This window comes from Leucoraja erinacea, chromosome 1 (genome assembly GCF_028641065.1).
Source record: "Leucoraja erinacea ecotype New England chromosome 1, Leri_hhj_1, whole genome shotgun sequence".
NCBI lineage: Eukaryota > Metazoa > Chordata > Chondrichthyes > Rajiformes > Rajidae > Leucoraja > Leucoraja erinaceus.
Window position 1 is genome coordinate 96,788,464 of NC_073377.1, and position 16,987 is coordinate 96,805,450.

Here is a 16,987-nt window from a genome sequence, read left to right on the forward strand (position 1 = left end):
AGTGGGTATATGGAGCAAGCTGCCATAGGAGGTAGTTGAGGCAGGGGCTATCGTAATGTTTAAGAAGCAATTAGACAGGTACACGGATGGGACAGGTTTAGAGGGATATGGGCCAAACGCTGGGAAGTTGTTGGTTGATGTGGACAAGTTTGGGCCGCAGGGCCTGTTTCCACACTGTAATGACTCTATGCAACTTGAAATACTGAAGGATAGATTGTCATTGAGGCCTAAATGTAGAAACAAAGAATCATAGATGCTGGTTTATACCAAAGATAGACAGAAAGTTGTGGAGTAATTCAGTGGGTCAGTCGGCATCTGTGGAGAAAACAGATCGGGTGATGTTTTGGGTCTGAAGAAGGGTCCCAACCAGGGCCGGATTTAGATGAAGAGAGGCCCTAAGCTGTTCCACTTATGAGGCCCCCTCCGCGTTGGATTTCAGCGCTGGCGGCCAGGCAGCGACCGGATAGCCATGGCGGCCAAATCTCCCACAATTCAAAGCGAGGGAGAAAGTGCCCAGCGCCGACCAGTTGCCGCTGCAGTGCGCATGTGCGGCTGGTGATGCTGGCCGTGGTTGTGCGCATATGCAGGAGGAGGACGTGCAGGCCGCAGCAATGCGCATGTGCAAGGCGGCCTGCCGTGCCGGCGGATGAGGAGCGAGCGGAGCCCGGCGGCCCGGACACGGATATTGGGGGGAGATGGAGAGAGAGAGATAGAGGGGGCGGCCCGCCCAGAGTTGAACGGCAGGTGTCCTGCCTTGGCCAGAGGCCCCCTAGATTTCGAGGCCCTAGGCTTCAGCCTATGAAGCCTAGTGGTAAATCCAGCTCTGCGAGGCCCCCCTAGACCTCGAGGCCCTAAGCTGAAGCATGTCTAGCTTATAGGTAAATCCGGCCCTGGTCCCAACCTGAAACATCACACATCTTTTTTCTCCAGAGATGCTGCCTGATTCCAACACTTTGTGTCTATCTTTGTCATTGAGGCCTGACTGCTGCAACTGATGAATGGCAACAGAGCCTCGGGCAGTGGATCCTGATGCCCCAATCCCCAGCTAAAGCACAATTAAATATAGAAAAGTAAATAATTAAAAACAAGCTTTATTAGATTTCAATTAAAAGTGTAAGTATAAAGTGCAAGGAAAAATAAGCTACTTTGCTGCGCTTCCCTTTTCAAACAAGGTTCGGCAACTTCATTAAAATGGATGAGATTGCCATAGATAAGTCGATTATGGTTAGCATAAAGTTAAGGGCAGGTCTGAAGAAGAGACACGACCCGATACGTCACCTATTCCTTCTCTCCAGAGATGCTGCCTGTCCCGCTGAATTACTCCAGCTTTTTGTGTCTAACTTAGATGCAAGTGTCAGATCCTCGCCTTGATCCGAATGTAATAAACACACTCCAAGGACACAGAATATAAACAGTTTTATTCCGCCATTCCTTCTCAATTCAGTACATTTTTGCTCCACCGCTGGACCCAGTGGTCAATCCAGATGTGGAGTAGGTGATCAGATGTGCTGCCACAGATATGCTATAATGCACAGGAAACAAAACCATGGGAAGCTCATCTGCAAAGAGGAGCTCATCATTGGTTTTCTATCATACTACCCGCCAGAGGTGAATCCATTTCAGCCCATTGTTTATTAATTGAGCAGTCTGGAGACTGCAAAAGTTAGAAATCACCTGTAAATCATAGGACACACTTTGAAGGCCATATGACCAGAAAGCATGTAAGGTAGATAAGAGATAATGCTAATTATTGAGCTGAAAACAAACAAGGGAATAAAACACAAATAAATCATTTATCAAAGATAAGTAAATGGAAGAAAAACAAACTTAGAGGAAAAACAGACATACCTCTAATCTTTTTTAAAAAGAACACGCAGTAAAATTAGGTGTACAGAAAAAAACAGCAAAGATATGCCTTAAAAAACCCATATTGGAATAATGGGACTTTAGACAATAGACAATAGGTGCAGGAGTAGGCCATTTGGCATTCAATGTGATCATGCTTGATCATCCACAATCAGTACCCCGTTCCTGCCTTCTCCCCATATCCCATGACTCCGCTATCTTTAAGAGCTCTATCTAATTCTCTCTTGAAAGCATCCGGAGAACCAGCCTCCACCGTCTTCTGAGGCAGAGAATTCCATAGACTCATAACTCTCTGTGCGAAAAAGTTTTTCCTCATCTCCGTTCTGGACTTCCCCAACATCGGGAACATGTTTCCTGTCTCTAGCATGTCCAAACCTTAAATAATCTTATATGTTTCAATAAGATACCCTGTCATCCTTCTAAATTCCAGAGTATACAAGCTCAGCCACTCCATTCTATCAACATATGACAGTCCCGCCATCCCAGGAATTAAGCTGGTGAACCTGCGCTGCACTCCCTCAATAGCAAGAATATCCTTCCTCAAATTTGGAGACCAAAACTGCACACAATACTCCAGGTGTGATCTCACTAAGGCCCTGTACAACTGCAGAAGGATCACTTTGCTCCTATACTCAACTCCTCTTGTTATGAAGGCCAACATGCCTTTCGCTTCCTTCACTGCCTGCTGTACCTGCATGCTTACTTTCAGTGACTGATGAACAAGGACCCCCAGATCTAGTTTTACTTCACCTTTTCCCAACTTGACACCATTTAGATAATAATCTGCCTTCCTGTATTTGCCACCAAAGTGGATAACCACACATTTATTCCCATTAAGCTGCATCAGCCCACTCACCCAACCTGTCCAAGTCAGGCTGCATCCTCATAGCATGCTCTTCACAGTTCACACTGCCACCCAGCTTTGTGTCATCTGCAAATTTGCTAATGTTACTTTTAATCCCTTCATCTAGATCATTAATGTATATTGTAAATAGCTGCGGTCCCAGCACTGAGCCTTGCGGTACCCCACTAGTCACTGCCTGCCATTCTGAAAGGGACCCGTTAATCCCTACTCTTTGTTTCCTGTCAGCCAACCAATTTTCTGTCCATGTTAGCACCCTACCCCCAATACCATGTGCTCTAATTTTGCACACTAATCTATGTGGAACCTTTTCAAATGCTTTCTGAAAGTCCAGGTCCACTGACTCTCCCTTGTCCATTTTCCTAGTTACATCCTCAAAAAATTCCAGAAGATTAGTCAATCATCATTTCCCCTTCATAAATCCATGCTGACTCGGACCGATCCTGCTACTGCTATCCAAATGTGTCACTATTTCATCTTTTATAATTGACTCCAGCATCTTCCCCACCACCGATGTCAGGCTAACTGGTCTATAATTTCCTGTTTTCTCTCTCCCGCCTTTCTTAAAAAGTGGGATAACATTAGTTACCCTCCAATGCACAGGAACTGATCCTGAATCTATAGAACATTGGAAAATGATCACCAATGCATCCACAATTTCCAGAACCACCTCCTTACGTACCCTGGTATGCAGATCATCAGGCCCTGGGGATTTATCAGCCTTCAATCCCATCAGTCTACCCAACACCATTTCCTGCCAAATGTGCATTTCCTTCAGTTCCTCCGTCACCCAAGATCCTCTGGCCACTAGTACATCAGGGAGATTGTTTGTGTCCTCCTTAGTGAAGACAGATCCCAAGTACCTGTTTAACTCGTCTGCCATTTCCTTGTTCCCCATAATAAATACACCTTTTTCAGTCTTCAAGGTTTGGTCTTAACTATTTTTTTCCTCTTCGCATACCCAAAGAAGCTTTTACTATCCTCCTTTCTATTCTTGCCAGTTATACGGTAGCTTCAGTGAAATGTATTCTATCTTCAAACTTCATTCCAACTTCAAAGTAATAAATTTAATTCAGTACAGTACACAGCACAGTACTGTGTGCTAACACAACTATATCGTACATCTGGTGCCACCAACTAGCGATAAAATTACAAGTAATTGTACTTATAATTTTCTGGAATTACTCCAAACCCGACTAAATGTACATTAAACCAGATCTCATTTCGATTTGGCAAGCTGGAACCTGAATGTTCAGGTCAACAACAGTCTTAACAGAGCAACAGCTCAACAGAAATTGGAATGGATATCATTCTATACTAGTTGACGATCCCATTCATTAATTTCAAAATAGCTCATATTCTCACCATGTTCCCAACTGAAATTCTACCACCTGGCTAGACAACAGGAGCAATTTGTATTGTCAGTTCTGATGTAAGGTCATCAACTCAGTTTTGATGTAAGGTCATCAACTCAGTTTTGATGTAAGGTCATCAACTCAGTTTTGATGTAAGGTCATCAACTCAGTTTTGCTCCCTCTGCATGGAAGGTGCCTGACCTGGCTTTTCCAACAATCTCTTTTGTTTTAGATTTCCAACAAAGGTAAGTGCAGATAAGTGATATATTTTTCTTTATTACATTTATCCTTATGTTTCTAATTAAAACTTAGTGATTTTTTCAGTTTTAATAATTAATTTGTATTTATTCCTTCCGTAAGGTAGGGTACAGTTCTAATTTTCCAACCTGTCTCGTTGCAGACATTGGTCTTCTTCCCTGGAACTTCTATACAACATCCTGAGAAACTATATTCTGCACTCAGGTATTTTTCTCTTTGCTTTACCCGTCGTGCTTGTGTATGGCTTGATTGTATTATCTGATTTGAATGGATAGCACGCACACAACAGCTTTCCACTGTTTCTCAATACACGGGACAATAATAAACCAACAGCAATACCAATGATCGATTGTCCTATTCATTTAATGTAAAAGTGGTATATGGATAAATGTTGCCATCATTCTATTGCTGGTTATTTTTTTCTATTGAGTTCCTGATAACAACATGCATGAAGATGCTGATAATTTGTATAGTCCAATATCACTTAAGTTTAGTGCTCCTTGCAGGTGTGTGCTCGTGATCAGCAAGGGTGATGCACGCGGATATATTTACTACCAGAAACAGAGAAGACTAAATGAACAGAGACTGGCTTTATTTATCTAACAATGTGAGGCACAGAGTGGTCACTTTCCCATCCAAATTAGTTTTCTATCCAAGCATTGTACATTTTCCTTGGCTGCCGGCACTATGGAATTTGTCCCATTTATATTATAGTGCAAATCTACGAGAAACAGTCTGTGAGTAAAACAATTGTGTTTATGTAATCTTGAAGATGTGCCATTAATTAGAATCATGATTTCAATGCCGGATTTTGTCATAAACCATCTGGACATTCAAAGGTTTATTCAAGAATGCTTTGCACTAACTGTTTCTCAGCTGTAAACTACAACCCAAAGAACTTAATTTGCTGCCTAAAGGTGACATGAGACTTCTCTGTGTCTTAACATCAAATAACTGCTTTTTAATAGGCGAGATTAGCAATCAGGTCAGCTGTGGCCCAAAAATATATTTTTATAAAGTCGCAAACCCAATAATTTGGTTGCAGAATTTCTATCATACCTTCTCCAAAACAAAAGTAATAAACAATGCACCACTTAGCAAACCACATATTGTTTTGCTTAACCACAATGGCCTTTATCTTGATAATTCAGAAGAATAGATGAAGTGGGAAAAGGATGTCCAATCAATGCATCAGGTTAGTAGGTCGTGGTTACCATGTGAATGTAGAAGCATCTCCCTCCCCCACACCCCACCACCACAACACTTCGCAATCTGTCCCAATTTGTAAACATGACAAATTACAATGAGACAACTGAATAGCCAGATGGTTCTGCTGATTATTGTTCTTGTGAGATCAACATTACCAGCTTTCTACGTGTTGCTGTGCTGCCTTTGGAGCAAGTTTTCTTAAAAATGAAACTCCTTGCTCATAAAATATGGATGTTACGCCATCCAGGGTCACTCAGTACACAACACCAACAATACAAAATGATTAATCACGTGTCACACGTTACTAAAAATGTGCAGTCTTTATCAGGTGAACTGCAAGAGGCTTCTTGAGGTCAAGTTTTGAATTTTCTTTTAATATATTAACAAATAGGTTAATTTAGTACAGATTGTGTGTCATGTTTAGAGCAGGAGTTGTTTTCTAAGTTTTTGTTTTATTTATCAAAATTCATTGCTTCACAACACCTTTTAGGAGACTTCTGATCTAGCATTTGTTTCTTGTTCATATTCCCCAGGCTGGCACAAAGTCAGGAGGTCCAATCTGCCACAAACAATCCTTAAGAGGCTGTCCCACTGCGGCAACCTAATCCGCGAGTTAAGAAGAGTGTCTTCGACCTTCAAGCTCGAGAGCACTGGCCTGGAAAACCTCGAGCTGGATCGACCATCTGCGTTGAAACCGCGAGCTGCATCGACCGACCGCACACACACACACAAACAAACACATCGCAAAGGCGGGGGGGGGGGGGGGGGCAGGGAAAGCGGGGGAGCGCTGTCTGAAATTCACACCCGTGATGAAAGCGACCCCACTCCACTGCATTACGAGTTAAAAAGAACCATGTTGACCAAATTTTACTCGCGGAAAAATTTTCAACATGCTGAGAATTTTTCCACGACCTAGCTGAGGCTGCGAGTATGTGGGAACTTCCCTTGAGCATGAAGGAGAGTTCCAGTGATCTCATAGGACCTCGTGTCGACCATGCTGCGAGTTTGAGTCAAGGGCAAACTCTTCTAAACTCACAGATTAGGTTGCCGCAGTGGGACAGGCCCTTTTTCCTTCCGCCCACAATATTTAATATGAAAAAGAACATGTGATTCTGTTACATTCGGTTTGTAGTTTGTTTGTTTGTTTGTCTTTTTGCACAAAGTCCGCGAGCATTGCCACTTTTCATTTCACTGCACATCTCGTATGTGTATGTGATGAATAAACTTGACTTGACTTTACTTTACTTATCATAATCAACAGCAGGCTATTGCTGGTATCAGACAACAACGTAGCTAGGAGCTCTTTTTCAATTGTAGCTCTGTTTCTGTAGATAAATGTGAAATATGGCAATGTTACTGGCCAAGAGTGAAGGTATACTAGTAAATAAGGTTGACGTCCCACAAACCATGTGGAACTTGTCCCGCAAATTCATTTCACTGCATCTTCGGGTTCATGTGACGAATAAAATTGACTTTGACTTTGACTTTGATCAAATTACACATGAATATCTGTCTGGCCATAAAACGTACATAAATCATAGAACAGTACTGGGGTTGGACAGGCTAGATGCAGGAAGATTGTTCCCGATGTTGGGGAAGTCCAGGACAAATGAAACTTGTTTTCTGCATGCATGATCCATATCCCCCCATTTCCTGCATATCCATGTGTCCATCTAAAATCATCCACCCACCACTCTCTATGTAAAAACCTTGCCAGCCCTTTGCCATTAAACTTTACTCCTCTGACCTTAAAGTTATGGCCTCCAGTCTTTGACATTTCCATCCTGGTGGAAAATAAGTTCTTGCTGCCCTAGCAGGCCTGACTCACCTGCCGAGGACCTAACTCGGAAAACCCGCCTGGTAGGCCCAGTTTGCACGCGGCTTGCGGCCCGGCTTGTACGCCGCAATCTCTGGCGGCCCCGGGAACCCGCCCGAAGGCACGCGGTCAGCGGGACCTCGCTCGAAGGCTCGCGTTTGACGGGATCGGGAATCCACCCGAAGACCTGGTAGACGGCGTAACCGGGAGGGAGCTGGAGAAGTTGGACGCAAGGATCAATTTGATAAGGTCCCACATAGGAGATTAGTGGGTAAAATTAGGGCACATGGTATTAGGAGTAGGGTATTGATATGGATAGAAAATTGGTTGGCAGACAGGAAACAAAGAGTGGGGATAAACGGGTCCCTTTCAGAATGGCAGGCAGTGACTAGTGGGGTACCACAAGGCTCGGTGCTGGGACCACGTCTATTTACAATATACATCAATGATTTGGATGAAGGGATTCAAAGTAACATTAGCAAATTTGCAGATGACACAAAGCTGGGTGGTAGTGTGAACTGTGAGGAGGATGCTATGAGAATGCAAGGTGACTTGGTCAGGTTGGGGGAGTGGGCAGATGCATGGCAGATCAAGTTTAATGTGGATAAATGTGAGGTTATCCACTTTGGTAGCAAAAACAGGAAGGCTTGTAATCTACTATCTAAATGGCGTCAGGTTGGGAAAAGGGGAAGTACAACATAGAAACATAGAAAATAGCTGCAGGAGGAGGCCATTCGGCCGTTCGAGCCAGCACCGCCATTCATTGCGATCATGGCTGATTGTCCCCAATCAATAACGCGTGCCTGCCTTCTCCCCATATCCCTTGATTCCACTAGCCCCTAGAGCTCTATCTAACTCTTTCTTAAATCCATCCAGTGATTTGGCCTCCACTGCCATCTGTGGCAGGGAATTCCACAAATTCACAACTCTCTGGGTAAAAAAGTTTTTTCTCACCTCAGTCTTAAATGGCCTCCCCTTTATTCTAAGACTGTGGCCCTTGGTTCTGGACTCGCCCAACATTGGCACAATTTTTCCTGCATCTAGCTTGTCCAGTCCTTTTTATAATTTTATATGTTTCTATAAGATATCCCCTCATCCTTCTAAACTCCAGTGAATACAAGCCTAGTCTTTTCAATCTTTCCTCATATGACAGTCCCGCCATCCCAGGGATCAATCTCGTGAACTTGCGCTGCACTGTCTCAATCACAATGATGTCCTTCCTCAAATTAGGAGACCAAAACTGTACGCAGTACTCCAGATGTGGTCTCACCAGAGCCCTATACAACTGCAGAAGAACGGGATCGGGGGGTCCTTGTTCATCAGTCTATGAAAGTAAGCATGCAGGTACAGCAGGCAGTAAAGAAAGCAAATGGCATGTTGTCCTTTATAACAAGAGGAGTTGAGTACAGGAGCAAAGAGGTCCTTCTGCAGTTGTACAGGGCTCTAGTGAGACCACACCTGGAGTATTGTGTGCCGTTTTGATCCCCTAATTTGAGGAAGGACATTCATGCCTTGAGGGAGTGCAGCGTAGGTTTACAAGGTTAATTCCTGGGATAGCGGGACTGTCATATGCTGAGAGAATGGAGCGGCTGGGCTTGTACACTCTGGAGTTTAGAAGGATGAGAGGATATCTTATTGAAACATATAAGACTGTTAAGGGTTTGGACACACTAGAGGCAGGAAACATGTTCCCGATGTTGGGGGAGTCCAGAACCAGGGGCCACAGTTTAAGAAAAAGGGGTAAGCCATTTAGAAGGGAGACGAGGAAACACTTTTTCCTCACAGAGAGTTGTGAGTCTGTGGAATTCTCTGCCTCAGAGGGCGGTGGAGACTGGTTCTCTGGGTATTTTCAAGTGAGAGCTAGATAGGGCTCTTAAAGAATCAAAATGCCGTTTATTGTCATTTGAACATAAGTTCAAACAAAATTACGTTGGTCAGCTGGCAATGGAGGCCGGACCATGATAATTCAGCGCGATGATTGGAGGAGGGACACGTGCCAAAACACTCTTGGCAGTCCTGAAAACAGACCTGCGGAAATCGCTATCAAAATATGGAGGGGACCGGGACCGGGGGACAGGGGGGACACAATTTCTTGGCGGCGGCGAACGCATGCGAACACTCACACCCGTGGCTTCGGAGGCTCAATCCAGCGCTAAATGCAGCTCAACTCTGCCTGTCTCGCCTCGTTAACCTACAACCCTGCCTGGACTGACGGAATACCAGTCCGCAGCCAGGATCGATCCCAGCTCTCTGGCGCTGTCCCGTCCCCACCCGAGTGCCCCGCCCCCCCTCCCCCACGCCCGGGATTGGCCAGAGATGTCGGGAGTCAGACGGGTGCTGTGCCCCCCGGCCCACAGCCAGCGCAGAGAAGCAGCGCTAAACCCAGCTCAACTCTGCCTGTCCCGCCAGGTTAACCTATAGCCCTGCCTGGATTTACGGGAAATATGGCCCAGGTTTACAGCCAGCACGGAGAAGCAGCGCTAGATCCACGGCTCCGGACTGGTATTCCGTCAGTCCAGGCAGGGTTGTAGGTTAACGAGGCGAGACAGGCAGAGTTGAGCTACATTTAGCGCTGGATTGAGCCTCCGAAGCCACGGGTGTGAGTGTTCGCATGTGTTCGCAGTTGCCAAGAAATTGTGTCCCCCCTGTCCCCTCCATATTTTGATAGCGATTTCCGTGCCTGCATCTGCCCACTCCCCCAACCTGTCCAAGTCACCCTGCATTTTCATAGCATCCTCCTCACAGTTCACACTGCCACCTGGCTTTGTGTCATCTGCAAATTTGGTAATGTTACTTTGAACTGTTCCAGTACATCGAGCGCGCTGGCCGACTAGACTTTGTACTTTGAATAATGGCAACACCTGCATATGTAATATATATTAAATGAATTTCACTGTGCAGTTGCATTTGTGACAAATAAAGCCATATTGACTATCCTCTCTAGCCCTTTCCTAATTGTACGTACTTCTCTCAGATCTACCCTCAACCTTTGATTCTCCAGGGGAAACAATCTAAGTTTATTCAATCCCTCCTTATAACTAATATCCTCAAATCCAGGCATCATGTAAAACCTCTTCTGCACCCTCTGACAAAGCTCCCACAGTCATCCTGTAATGGGGTGACCAGAACTGCACACAATACTCCATATGAGGCCTATTGAATGTCCTGTAAAATGGTATCATGACTTCCTGACTCATAATCAATGCCACAAAGACAAGCAAACCAGATGCCTTGTTTCCCACTTTATCTACCTGTGTTGCCACTTTCAGGGAGCTGTGGACATGTACATCAATGCTGTTAAAGATTTGCCATTAACTGTATACTTTCCTCTTACATTCAACCTCCTGAAGTACAACCCTTCACACTTGCTTAGATTAAACTCCATCTGCCATTTCTCCATCCATCGCTGCAACTAATCTTTATCTCATTAAATTTATTTGCAGCCTTCCTCACTTTCCACAACTCAACCAATTTTGGTATTATCTGCAAACCTACCAACCAATCCATCTAAATTTACCTCCAAGTCATTTACATACAGTATATCACAGACAAGGGAAGTTCCAACACCGAACTCTGCAGAACACCACTGGGTCATTGACCTCCAGCAAGAATAACATCCATCTGTTTTCCATGGGGAAGCCAATTCTGAATCCAAACTACCAAGGAGTCTCACAGTCGCTCCTTTTTAACTCTGATTTCCTATGCCTAGTATCGCCTTGATAAACCTTTAATTAACTTGAGCATTAAAAGCTGCACAGTTGTACCCTGTCCTTGACAATGTTCTTTACCAGTGTTTTGCACTTATTGCACTATTTATAGATCTCAAATGTGGTTGGCTGCAATCTCTTTGTATTTGTACTTTCAGATAATTACACATTTAAATTCAACATCTGTAACCTTTTCTAATCTCTCCATTGAATGCATTTTTCTATTCCTTGTGTTTGTTTCCAAAATGCATTGTGTCATAATCGTCCATAAACGGAGTCCTTCACCTGACTGCTCATTCCACTAATCTATTTATATTCCCCTTAATTTGTTTGTCATTTCAAAAGTCGACATTTTTACTGGTTGAAGATAGTTCTCTACGTCTGTGCATATGATTTATATCTGTCAAGTGATTAAATACTGACTACATCTTTTGACGTCTTCACCTTGTTCCATCTCTCTCCTTTCTATTGTAAAATTCTCATTGTTCATTATACCAACCTTGCCTGCAATTTTAAACGCACCATTAATATCGGAATCCTAAGCCTAAGTGGGAAACATTTAGTGGAAGTGGTCTGTCAAAGAGCTAGGTTTTATTCAGAAGGAGAAAGTGTTGGAGAAACAAAACATTTTAGAAAAGCAATCATAATGCCCGAAGCCAAATCAGCTGCAGGCATGGTAACCAATTGTAGGAGCAAATGGAAAGACCATGCGGAGCTAATATTCGAAGTAACAGGCGATTTATTAAAACTGGTGCACACCATGAGCTGATCTGCAGAGTGTGACTTTGGTACCATTTTAATATTCTCAGTTTTCAATAGACAATAGGTGCAGGAGTAGGCCATTCGGCCCTTCGAGCCAGCACCGCCATTCAATGTGATAATTGCTGATCATCCCCAATCAGTACCCCGTTCCTGTCTTCTCCCCATTTCCCCTGACTCTGCTATCTTTAAGAGCCCTATCAATCTCTCTCTTGAAAGCATCCAGAGAACCGGCCTCCACCGACCTCTGAGGCAGAGAATTCCACAGACGCACAACTCTCTGTGTGAAAAAGTGTTTCCTTAACGCCATTCTAAATGGCTTATCCCTTATTCTTAAAGTGTGGCCCCTAGTTCTGGACTCCACCATCGGGAACATGTTTCCTGCCTCGTGTCCAAACCCTTTATAATCTTATATGTTTCAATAAGATACCCTCTCATCCTTCCAGAGTATTTCCAGAGTATACAAGCCCTGCCACTCCATTCTCTCAGCATATGACAGTCCCGCCATCCCGGGAATTAACCTTGTAAACCTACGCTGCACTCCCTCTATAGCAAGAATGACCTTCCTCAAATTAGGGAACCAAAACAGCACACACTACTCCAGATGTGGTCTCACTAGGGCCCTGTATAACTGCAGAAGGACCTATTTGCTCCTATATTCAACTCCTCTTGTTATGAAGGCCAACATGCCATTCGCTTTCTTCACTGCCTGCTGTACCTGCATGCTTACTTTCATTGACTGATGAACAAGGACCCCCGATCCCATTGTACTTCCCCTTTTCCCAACTTGACACCATTTAGATAACAGGTTTACACAGAAACTTGATTAACAGTAAAATGTCTTGATTACAGAATGGAGCTTACAGAAAGAGATAATTAGGTAACAAGCCAAATATTATCCACAAGTCCAACTTTGTTGACAGTAGATCCAATTTTCTGTTACAATGATGGGTACATGCTATAACATTATCAATGAAATGCCTGAAACTTGGGTGATTCCATATCTCCACTTTTAGGCTTTGTCTGCGGTTCCCTGTCACCACATTAGCGCAATCCACATCCCTATTTACTAGTTATTAACCCTCACTGTTCTTTTTCCAGCAACACCAATAATGGGCAAACAAAGTGGATGATGTACAGAATTAGACCATCGAGGCTGTGTCACCCAATCTGGAACTTGCTCCCCCAACTGTTGCATCTCTCTTTCCTTTATAATCTTACTGAAAATCAAAGCTTTATTCAAACTTTTGGTTATCACCCAAATTCCTTTTTGCCATGACATATTTTTTTATATATGGTTTTATGTTTTTATAAAGGATCAGTGGCATGTTTTCCTTCACACAAAACATGATGAAAATGCAGTATGTTCTTTCAATATGAAACTTTGATTCTGAGTAGGAATTGGTGCCCATTTGCAAAACACTGACTAAAGTTATATATCGTGGGTGAAACAGTGATTTGAAGATATTTACATCCTAATACAAGGCATTGATTCAAATATAGCTTTGACAGATGAATTGAAGAATTTAGTTAATCAATTAAAATATGATGGTCTCAACATGTTCATAGATATTCTTTTCCTTCATCCTGTATGGCGTCCTTTTCATTCATTCATTCATTCATTCAATCATACATTCATTCATTCATCATACATTCATTTCATACATTCATTCATTCATTCATTCATCATTCATTCAATCATCATGCATTCATCATTCATTCATTCATCCATTCATTATCGTTGAAAACATTAGTGACACAGTGGTGCTGGTTTCTGACGGAATGGTGACGAATGGTGACCACACATCCCTGTCCCCCAGTTCCTGCGGACCTCCGCCGCTGGAAGTATAGGTTCTTGGTGTGTGTGCTTTATCATCATTATTACAATGTACAACAGTGATCGTAACTTCTACTGAAGAGTAGATGGCCGTTGGCTCGCTAGAAGCTCATCCGCCCTTTGACAAGTCTTGTTTTTGGTCCTGTTGGGGGTCCATAGTCCCCTCCTCACCTGGAAAACCAGGTGGAGGAGACTGTTTAGTCACCGACTATCCGATTATGGAGCAGGTAGCACAGGATTACATGGTACCTGTGGTGGGGGGAACTCCCCCCAACCTGACCTGAATCTATGAAATGAAATCTTTCATGAATCTATGAAATGAAACGCTCCCAGAGCTCAAGATTCGGAATATCAAATTTCTTTAGAAAATATTTATGCAGATTGATTTTGTTCTGGTTTATGCACGTTTTTGCAGACTGATTCAAAAAACAGAGTATGTCATATTTATTATGAAAATAGTCAATTTAAATGATTTTAAGGCTGTAAAGAAAGAAAAACTGCACCATTTCTCTTGCGTGACCTTGAAGTGCTGGATTTTCCACCAGGTTTATCAAAACAGAGTTGATCATCTGAATCAGAAAATCCTAACCCATTTTTTCAAAAAAAAACTTTAAAATAATGTTACTTTAATTTAAGATCATGTCCTGAGGTAATGTCAAAAAAGGGCAATAAATCTGAATAACCTGTTCATAATAATTATATCAGAGTCACTGTAGTACACTGTGTGCACAACCAGGTCTGTTCACAATGACCTTGAATGGGTTCAGTGAGGTTGGCAGGTTTGTCTTTTCATCCACCATGTAAAACACTTACATTATGGAAGACAGAATATTAAAATAATGTCCTTCTGTGATAAAAGCACACACATTTTAATTAACATCCACCCATTTCTTATATCCATTCTGACAATTTACAATTTCTGACTGATATTTCAAAAGTTATAGCTATTAGCATTTTATTGTTTTTATCCTGCCTAAGATTGCCCTGAAGGCACTTGCCCATTCTTGGATCAGTGCCCTGGGAAAACTCTCTGGTATCTTATTTAAATCGCAGAAGTTCACGTTTGGCCCCAAACACTTGAGAGCCAATAGGCTCCACGAATGAACTAAATGTGTAACTGGTCTGAAGAAGTCTATACATATTTTTAGATCTCCTTTCTCTTCCTCTTTTAAATTTTAACTTTGCATGCATTAACATGCCTTTTCACTTTGCTTTTATTTTGGGTTGTCTTGACTTGTTTTTAGAAGTATCTGTAACATTCTGTGGCCTAGAAATTGAGGAAGACTTGGATGGTAAAGGGTAAGTATCGTGTGTGAAAATCCCTGTGGTTTTAGACCTAGAACATTGATCTTCAAAAGCTCCCACAGAAGTTCACTGGCAGTGACCAGAACAAAATTTGGCTTTTGCTGGTGTTTTAGTAGCCCTCAGGAAACTTGGCTGGGTTCATGAATCAAATTAATCGCTGATGGGGAGCAGATGAGGTGTCATGGTCAATGATGTAGCGATTGGGAATGTCTGCAGTGGGGGTGAAGGTTGGGACAAACCTGCAAAATGAGGACCAGCTCCACTTCCAGGTAATTTCCTTACTGACCTGGCCAGCAGCTGTTCCTCAGGCCTGATTTTCTTGATTGTAGCGCTTCATGTTATGACCGTCTGAAGATAAATGAAGGTGGAGTGGGAATCTCAAGCATGCATCTGGTGTCATGCTTTCACTCTTAAAGACTAATTAGCTGCTTCTGGAGTGAATATAGGATGTTTCTTCCTTGTCTTTACTCGATATGGCAGACATCTCCTTTCCAACCTTGAATTCACGTGTGATTTCTTCTTCTTATCTTGGGGCCTGAGTGGGTTGTACAGCACCAGAAATACTGACAAAGGATAGCAAGTTACCCATGGGAAAGTTTCCCTTCAAGCCACCATCCTGACTTGGAAATATTCCTCTATCATCCCTGGGCCCAAATCCTGTAACTCCCTGCATTGCAACACGGTAGGTGAGTGTCACAAAGACAACAGCAGTTCAATCTGACTAATATCTTCTCTTGAACAATTAGGAATAGGGCAAACAAAATGTCTGAAATCCCTTTATCTTCTGTGAATTAAACATATTAATCTCACAATTGCTGTATTGTTAATTTAACCTGAACTATACAGCCTTCCAGAATTTTGTTCACCCATTGTAATAACCAACTTACTTTTGATATAATCCAACAGTAAGACAATAAATGGTCCTGCATTAAGCCTGAAGTTTTGTTTTTGAAAATTCAAGGACTTGCTTCTAAAAATTGTCTTTGCACCGAGAACAATGGCGTATTGAGGAATAGCTTGAACTGACTGAGCTTTTTCACTTCCATAATATATCGGTAAATTTTTATCTAATGCCTGACGAATGTTAACAAGGCAAAAATGTGCTGTCAGATTTAAAAGCACTACTGATAATAGAATAGCACTTGAGGCTGAAAGATAAATATAACACACAGCAACTGGAGCAGCTGAGTAACCTTTGGACCCATTTGTAAAGTGTTTGACACTCATTAAATGTGTATCTGAGGCCACAGTGCTGGAGATATTTTTAAATTGTAACTAACTTGTACATGAAACATATCAAACTGTTATTCTGCAGCAAAGAACCATTTTATTATCAGCAGTCAAACATTGTTTCAGTGATATTATTATACGAGTCAAGAATTTCCTGTGACTGCTTTCATTGTGGCATTATCTATCCAGACTTCCCCTGAACATTATCTCCCAGTAGATGCAGAGAAACAGTTCTGAGAGTAAACAACCTGGCATCTAATTTCAGCTGTCGATGGTTCCACTGAAGCGCACAGCACATTTTTAAAATGTTTCATCTTGGTTATAATAGAAGCAATCTAGAAAATATTTCATCCTGACCAGTGAGCCTTCAAGTTATCATTAAATCTGAAGAGTGGCAATAATCAGGTACAGTGTTTATACATAATAGTACAAAAGTCTGGGTCGGCACCATTTGTTTTAGTAGGTCAATTGGAACCTCTATTTCCAAAGTGACATCTGACATGCATGGGCAGTATTTGCTACCCGTGTTTTCATGAAATTTGAATAATCATCGATCTAACTTCAACCAGACTTTATCAGACTTTAATGTTATATCTTGCACTAAATGTTGTACCCATTATCATTTATCTGTGTTCAAGAAGGAACTGCAGATGCTGGAAAATCGAAGGTACACAAAATTGCTGGAGAAACTCAGCGGGTGCAGCAGCATCTATGGAGCGAAGGAAATAGGCAACGTTTCGGGACGAAACGTTGCCTATTTCCTTCGCTCCATAGATACTGCTG